Source organism: Aplidium turbinatum, chromosome 1, assembly GCF_918807975.1.
Source record: "Aplidium turbinatum chromosome 1, kaAplTurb1.1, whole genome shotgun sequence".
NCBI classification, from domain to species: domain Eukaryota; kingdom Metazoa; phylum Chordata; class Ascidiacea; order Aplousobranchia; family Polyclinidae; genus Aplidium; species Aplidium turbinatum.
In genome coordinates this window covers 22,952,427-22,961,503 of record NC_137472.1, presented here as the reverse complement: position 1 = coordinate 22,961,503, position 9,077 = coordinate 22,952,427, and positions in this window count along the sequence as shown.

Sequence of the window (9,077 nt, the reverse complement as noted above, 5' to 3'; positions counted from 1 at the left end):
GCGTCACAGTTACTGTGTACGTGAGTTTGAGATATCGCAAATTATTCTAGTCATTCGTAAAATGGTTGCTTGAAAGTTGGAGGCAAATTTAACTGTTTCGCTTAGTGCTTGCCAGCTGGATAAAATTTCCGTCTTTTATCCAAGTAATCTGTTTTGTAGTGACAAGTTTTTAGTGGTGTACGGCGTTGCATTCCATTTTCGACAGCCAGGTGGCTAATTTTACAGAAATACAATTTTGAATAGACGTTTCAAAGGAGTGTTTCTTTTTCGGTCATTACATAGGCTACAGACGAACGGATTCGGGAATCTTATGTTAAAATTTTCCCACGAAAAGATTATGGTTTACCGCTGTGACCATAAAAAATAAAAGACGTGGCTTGTTAGCTGGTAGGCCAAGAAGCACTTAAAGTATAGATAATAAAAAACGGGTTCTTGTCAGTTGGTAGGCTGCAGAAGCATAAATATTAAAAGACGTGGCTTGTTAGCTGGTAAACCAAGAAGCACTTAAAGCAAAGAAATAATAAAAGACGTGTTTGTTGGCTGGTGTTTGTACGGAAGCACAGGCAAGCAAAAATAATAAAAGACGAGTTCTTGTTGGTTGGTAGGCCAAGAAGCACTTATAGAAGCAAAATAATAAAAGACGATTCTCTGGCTAGTGTTTGTCGGAAGCACAGGCAAGACATAAATAATAAAAGACGAAGTTGTTGGTTGGTAGGCTACAGAAGCAAAGAAATAATAAAAGAAAATCTTGTTGGTTGGTAGTCTACAGAAGCAAAAGAAAATTAAAGACTTTTCTTCTCAGTTGGTACTGAAGAACTTCAAGCTAAAAATTAAAGGCGTTTCTTTGTTGGTTCTAAAGAAAAGATTACATTGACATTCATTGGCAAGAAAAAAGATTAAAGACAATCGATCTGTGCTTGAAGATTCAAGTGAACGAATCCAAGCAAGTTTTGTGGAACTTTAGGACTTCATATACCCCTACAACTACGGTATTGTGCATTTTATTTTATTTTGCATTTTTTACGGCCTTTGCAGTTAAGTTTTTTTTTATAACTACTGTAATATTTTTGTGTGTTTGTGTGTAGCGGACGCGTCGGTGAGTGCGCGCGCTCATATGCTGCCGTCTGTGCTGACGGCGACATTCCTGGGCAGAACGAGATTGGGACTGGCAAGGAATGACCAGGACACGATGGTCTTCACACTGTCTATTTACTAACTGGCTTGACAGCTAATGCTTGACTACGAGATTGAATTCTCCAAGGCTCCGTCGTTTATTAATCGATCCACTATTTTCAGGAGAACAGAAATTTAAACATAGCGAACTAAGAACACCGAACTTTCAAAGAATAGAACTTCAACTTGCAGAAATCAAATAGCCAACTTGGTTGTAACCAGAAAATAATAGCGAACCTTCTTGAATCGTCTCGAATAATATAGTTGAAAAGTAAAGTAAAATCTATTACAGTAAAGGTCTAGTAAAGTTCTCGATTACAAGTACCATATCCTTACACCCAACTAAAATTCTCTGTCTGTTGAATGGTCGGCCAAAACGCGATATACATAGTCGCTGAGGAATGAAACATCTGTAAGCTATAACGTTGAAAAGACGAAAAACTACGCATGTGTGATTGAAGCTACAGGTTGTAAGAATGCTTTTAGCTGATTGGCAAACGATTTCTTAAGAGGCAAGCAAATTCCTAATCAAATTCCTAATCATACTTCAGGAAGCCCGAAGCATACTTGCCAGTTGTCCTAGGGTTATACTTGTGTTAAGGAAGATTGAAAAGACCTAAGTGAAAACGCAGGGCGCTACATGTGTAACTTAATTTTTTTAATTGTTAAATTTAGCCCCAACATTTAATATGTCTACACTCGGTGGCGACAGGGACTCGACCGCCGTAGACTCGACTGAGTTTAAGCCTGATGATGTTCTTTGCGGTCGGGCAGGCCATTCTGGGGAGGGACCCAGTAACGATGAGGCTAAGTCAGTTCGAAAGGCCCGGCATCTTAGAAGGGATATTTTGACTCAAATTGGGGAACTTTCTGTAGCCCTAGGTTCTTTGAGTGATAAGCAGGAACTGTTAATTTTTCGATCTAACTTTTCTACTTTAGAAGAGGAATTACGGCATTTCCATGCATTTTTGAGTAAAATTTTTAACTCTGCAATTCTGGCAGAACTTCGTGATAGGGTAGACCTCGAATTTAACTCGTTAAAAAATAACTTTGAACAAAAAGAAAGTGAGTTCTCAGATATGTTGGATGCTGACATACATCCTGAGGATAGCGCCTCAAATGAAAGCACTGGGATGTCTAGGAGTTCGTCTCGGATAGTGGCACAAATTAACCTACAGCTAAGACGAGAGGAGCTCCAGATACAAGCTGAGGCCGAAGCAAGAGCTGCTGAGGCCATGGCGAGAACTGAGGCCATACGAGCTGAGGCTGACGCGAGAGCTGCTGAAGCGAGAGCCGAAGCTGAGGCGAGGCGAGAGCCGAAGCTAGAGCTGCTGAGTTCTCACTCAAAGACGCACAGTTGAGGGATGAACAACGTAAGGAGGTAGCTTTAGCTGAATATCGATCAGAGGTGGGCTCCCGGTGTAGCTCTAAGAAGGGATCTTCTAGGCATTCCAGAAGTGAACATCAATCACAGTTTAATTTACATAACCCTTTCCAGACGCCTGTTCAATCTGTAAGTGGACCAGTGCAATCCACATTTTTTCCAGCTGTTTCAGGAGGTCTCGGGGTCGCGGCTAAGGGTCTTCCGAAGGCTGTAGAGCCAAGGCCTGAGAATTATAGCCGATCTTCTCCCCCAGAGCGTACAGGTCACGGGGCCGCCATTTCCAGTAATGCTTTGCCCCCTTCACAGTTTTCTGCGCCGCTAGTTTTTGATCGCCCAGCTACACGTAATTTGGGTGATTGTGAGAGGCGTAACGCGTCTCCTGATTTTAACTTGTGTGAGGATCGTGATCAGGCTGTGTATGTGACTGAGCCCCCTCAGCCCTTTAGGGATATAGCTCGTCTTCTCCCGCTAAATCGAGTTCTCAACAACAGGATTGCTTTTTTGAATACCAAAATAGTAGGACGTTTTTTGATAAGGCGGCCTTGATTGGTTACGATGGTAATAATATGCCATTTATCTTCTTTAAAAATCGTGTTACGGCCTTAATGGCAGCTTCACCCTTTAATGGAACTCGTTTGACTTTGTTACAAGCAGCTTGTGTTAGAACAGCTGCTCAAACGATTGCTAATTTGGTTTCCGACACTCCTGGCTTGTCAGAGGAAGACAGGATAGAAATGTCGTTAGCTCGCTTGTCCCAGCGTTTTGGGGTTCGTGGAGGTCTTTTCGCCGAACCGGAAATTAGAAAGTATCGCTATGGTAGCAAATTGACTTCGATCTTTTCCAGTGATTTGAAAGAGTTTAAAGATGAATTGTCGCAGTGTCTGCTTTACGCGCAAGCTTATGGTCAGCGTGACAAATTGGAAGGACGTTTTGTTTTGGATTTGGCTAAGCGACTCCCATTTGACGCTAAGCAGCGTTATCTTGACTTTTTAGGTGATCAGTATGGTGGTACTGATGAGCCTACTTTTCAGAGTTTGTTTGAATTTGTAGTACGGGAGGAAACGCGCAAGTCGACTGATTTTAGCATTATGCTAATGGGCGATTCTGGTGAGTCGCAGCATTTTAAAAAGTTTTGCAAAGGAAAATTGCCTTCATGTCCGGTTAGGAAGATGTCGGTAAAACCCCATGATAATGTGATTTCAGGGAGTTCGCAGTACTCTACTGCTGTTGGCGCACCGCGCGGTGGTGTGGCCAGACGTAGAGACATACCAGCACGTATTTATTGTTCGTCACGTGGTCAAGTTGAATATCATTTTTTGTCTAATTGTAAAGATTTTTTGCGCTTGACACCTAAAGATCGGAGAGATGTCATTGTGAAAGCTGGCAAATGCTTGAACTGTTTGCGCCAGCATATGGTTAGGGATTGCGTTCATGCAAACAACTGTCGTCAATGTGGGCCTAACAACGAGAGGACACACTATTTTCTTCTGCATGATTTTTATGTGACGTCACGTGATTCTCTGCATTCGATTGGCAAAGATGATGCTCGTGCCAGAGTTCCTGTGCGTAATGTTAAGATTGGAAATGTTAAAGCAGCTTTTAACCGCGTTACTGCTGCTCGTGTTTTGAATCCAATGACTGGCAAATCGAAGTTGGTGTATTGTCAGCATGATCCTGGTTCGCAGTTGACTTTTGTTTCGAGTGATTTGGTGTGCGAGCTTGGTGTTAAACCGTATGATATAAAGCGTCGTTTAAAATGAATACTCTGGCTGGTCAGAAACCTACTTGTGCTGACCTTGTAATCTCAACATTCAGTCGTTAGAGACGAATGAACTGTTTTGTGATATAACTTCGGTGGTTAACCCAGCTTGGGCTGACGACGTTAAAACTTTACCACATAAGCAGGATTTAAGTGGTTTCCGTCATTTTCATGACGTGAATATATTTCATTTGAATGATTGTAGTACTGTAGATGTACTGATTGGCAACGACAACGCTTATTTTGATGTGGGCTAAAGAAGAGCGTGTTGGTGAGAATCGTAGTGAACCACATGCTTTGCTCACTCCTCTCGGTTGGTTGGCTTGTGGTGGTAAGTCACCCTTAAGGTGCGTCTACACGACGACTGTTTTCTTGCTTAAGCTAGCAAAACTTCTTGTTTGTTTAAGTTAATCGCACTTTGTGCCGCTTACTTTTAAGAAACTGAGCGAGTAAGCGAGTGCCCGAGAAAAAATACGCTCCAGAGCGAAAAACTGGGCGCTTAAGTGAGTTCTCTTGCTTAGAAATCTTTTCGCGGCAAAACCTCAGGTCTACACTCAGTAGTCTGGCTGCTAGTCAAGCAACTGGGAAGTTTGTAGTTGTTGTTTTGTATTTGATGCTTCCAGTGTTCTCTGGCCACGCCTGTTTCTAACTTTTTAACTTCACTAAGGTGTCGGAACACTTCTTTCTGAAGTAAATTGCGTGTTTGCAACCTTATCTTTTTGCAGCATTTTTTACACAAGTTGAGTTCAGTTGCTTTTATTTCTGACCATGATCATCACAACAAAAATAACACACGTTAACATTTGAAAGCCATTATTAAATCATTGAATGACTGCAACAACTCAAAGTGCCAGCTCACTGCGACTGCCGACTAATTGTTAAAAAACAGTTGGTTTACTTCTTGCTTTGGCGCGAACTTTTTGAAACGTGACGTCATTGCGGTTGAAATACTCACGTGACCGCGTTCAAGCAAGCAAAATCTTTTTTTGAGATTGTGAGTGTAGACGAAACAAGCTTAAAAACTAACTTAAGCAAGAATTTCTAAGCAAGAACACTTTCTCGTGTAGACGCACCTTTAGATGAAAGCGTTGCTAACGTGTGCAGAGTACAGATGTCTTCAGAGTCGGATGTCATCTCTGGCTTTCAGCGTAAAATTGAGTCTCGTGATATGGAAATAGCAGAACTGAATAAAGTCATTCAGGATTTGACGTTGCAAAATGAAACCTGTGGATTGTCTCGCAATGACATTTTGGCTAGAAAACTTGTTGAACCGAATATTGAGTTGAAAGATGGTCGATTTGAGATACCTGTACCGTTAAGGGAAGATATTGATTAACCTAACAATTTTGTGTTGGCGTCAGATAGAGCTGCTGCTTTAAAGAAGAAGGCTTTAAAAGAACCTGAACTTCGTGATTTCCTCACCGACACCATGAAGGATCTTAAATCTAATGGTTATATTAAGCGTGCTGTTGAAGTAGGAAATGTAAAAGAATTTGAGGGGTATTCACCATACTTTGTGATGTCTCAATTAAAAAAGCGTATTGCTACGATGGCAAGTCTGAATTTCGAGAAACTTGTGTTAATGATGTAATGTTTTCGTGTCCTAATTTGTTAAACCCTCTGGCAGATCTCTTGGCTAGATTTCGGTTGAGTAGATTTGGTTTCGTGGCCGATATGACCAAGTACTTTTTTCACATTTTGGACTCTTCAATACGTAAGCCCAATTTTATTGAACTCATGCTTACGTACACAGGCAGTGCTGTGCGGATCGTGAACGAACGCCCTTTGGTACCTTTGAGTGACGACCCTAGGGATTTTACTGTCATCACCTCTGCCTCACTTTGACCCCATACTTGGACCCATACTGTGCTGTTGGGAAACCACATGATCGTGACCAATTAAGAAGGGATTATCGGTTCAATTTGTCACTTTCTCAGCAGTTTTGGAGTAAATGGATCGATTTTTACTTGCCAGGGCTTCAGGGCCGGAAAAAATGGTTAAAAATGGCCGAGAATTTGGAGCCTGGTCAACTTGTAGTGGTGGGTTCTCTCCAAGACATTGGTAAACGTGAGAAGTATCAACTTGGGAGGGTGCATGAGGTAGTTCCACAAATTAGGAAAGGGAAGCCTGTGGTTCGTAGAGCTAAAGTTGCCGTCTGCAACTATGATGAGAGTACGGGGAAAGTGAAAATAGACTACGTGTTGAGGGATATTTCGTGCCTCGCCCCGGTAAAGAACACTTAAGTGTTAGGGTTTGAGCCTGGTTTTGTCTGCGGTGGCCGACACTTGTCTGAGCCCAGAACGGTCGGTTATTATCGCAACCATTGTATATAGCGTCATTTTAGCGTGTACCTATATATATGGTACCAATTTCATGTATCGTCGTGTATTATTCTTATTGTTGTTCATTCTTTGCATGCCCTTTGTATTAACTTAAACGTGAGTGATTCAAACAATTTGTGTATCGTGTGTTTTTATTCATTGGCTCACAATTGTCGTCAATTCTTTTTTAGTTATGCCATGTCAGACTGTCATAACTAGGGGCCACTATGTTCCCGACAATTTTCACTAAATCAAACGTCATATAAAACCGTTATGGTCTACTTAACCTAGCTGGCATCTTACGTCATGGAAATTGCTAGCAAATGTCCAAATATTGCACCATCGTTCGTAAGACCTGATGAAACATTGCATCATCGACTTTCAACACCTGTTTGAATTGCGTGACAATGTCTTTCATTATTGCGTCACAGCCACTGTGTACGTGAGTTTGAGATATCGCAAATTATTCTAGTCATTCGTAAAATGGTTGCTTGAAAGTTGGAGGCAAATTTAACTGTTTCGCTTAGTGCTTGCCAGCTAGATAAAATTTCCGTCTTTTATCCAAGTAATCTGTTCTGTAGTGATAAGTTTTAGTGGTGTACGGCGTTGCATTCCATTTTCGACAGCCAGGTGGCTAATTTTACAGAAATACAATTTTGAATAGACGTTTTAAAGGAGTGTTTCTTTTTCGGTCATTACATACAGACGAACGGATTCGGGAATCTTATGTTACAATTTTCCCACGAAGAGATTATGGTTTACCGCTGTGACCACATACACAATATATATATATAGTGCTTCAGACAGATCACTGCAATAATGGTCATATTAAAATTAGGGTCAGAAGCACATACGACTAACAAACGTATTGACTAAGCCTGATAAAAATCAGGTTTGCGTCTGTTTCGAACTGGATAACGTCTCTGTGGGACAGCTTTACTATGCCCAGAGTGTTCATTGGTATCGGTCGGTTCGGAATCTTTCTTTGGACTTGGTGCAACCTTAACTTTACTTGAATCAGAAAAATCACTTTTACTTTCGGTATGAACGTTGTGAAATCTGGGTTGAAGTTGATTTATGTGTCTCTTCCAAACACCTCGTTCCGTTCGTACGTTGTACAGGACACGTCCCCGTCTTTTAATTACCGTACCTGGTAGCCACTTCGAACCAGATGCATAGTTTCGGGCATAAACTAATGAACCTTTTTCATAGCTTCGCTAATGAGATGCAGGTTCTTGTTTTGAATGACATTTTTCCTTTGGCGAGAACAAGGACAATAGCGTTTTCGGCTGGCGCCCATGAAGAACTTCGGCTGGAGTCTTCCAGTCGAGGCATGGGTGTGGTGTGCTTCTGTACGTTGTGACTACTAAGAGATGAGCATCTTGCTTGCTCACTTCTCAAGAAAGGTCCAGCATAGTCGAGATGAATCCGCTGCCACGGCTTTATAGTTTTCGGCCATGCTTGGTACTCTTTGTCCGGAGCTTTTGCGACAAGCCTGCAAGTTCCGCACGACTTCACCATCTCTTCGATGCTTTTGTTCAACTCCGGTCACCATACGTATCTGCGTGCCATCTGCTTCGTTCGGGTGATTCCCCAGTGACCTTCATGCAAGAGTTTTAAAACTTGTGCCTGTAAACATTGCGGAATTACTGCTCGTGGAAAACCGTCACGTTGTAAAAGTATTACATCGTTTTCTACCCACATCGAGTCTTTATACGAAGCATAGCAGCGCAGCTTATCATTGTCAGGTAATATTCTAGGCCAACCGTCTTGGATATACGATAAAACTAATTTTAAGACCGGATCGTGAAGCGTTTTTGTTTTAAGCTCGTTCGAAGTTAAAGGTAAACCGTCCATGGTTTCCTCTACAGAATGAGAAACCTCTGCATTCTCTATCTCCTCGTTTTCGTCAAACGTTTTGTCTACCCTCATAGGCAATCTAGACAGCCCATCTGCATTGCCATGCAGATTAGTAGGCTTGTACTGAATATCATATTGATATGCCATTAAAGTAATAGCCCATCGTTGAAGACGCTGAGCTGTTAGGACTGGTAGATTCTTTTTTGGTGAGAAAATTGAAACTAGTGGCTTATGATCCGTAATTAAAGTAAACTTCCTACCGTACAGGTAGGCTATTGGTGAAACTTCGTTACTCCATAGATGATAGAGAGCGCTTCTCGTTCAATTTGTGAGTACCTCTTCTGCGTTTCACTCAAAGTTTTCGATACATGGGCGAGTGGACGTTCCACACCATCGTGCTTCTGCATCAAAACTGCTCCTATTCCGTACTGGGATGCATCGGTGGCTAGTATGAGTGGTTTGCTCTCATCGTAGTGACTTAGCGTGGTTGCATTGATCACGTCCTCCTTCAGCTGTTGAAAAGCGAGTTTGCAATGTTGTGTCCACCTGAACACTGCTCCTTTCTTCAACAAAGAATTTA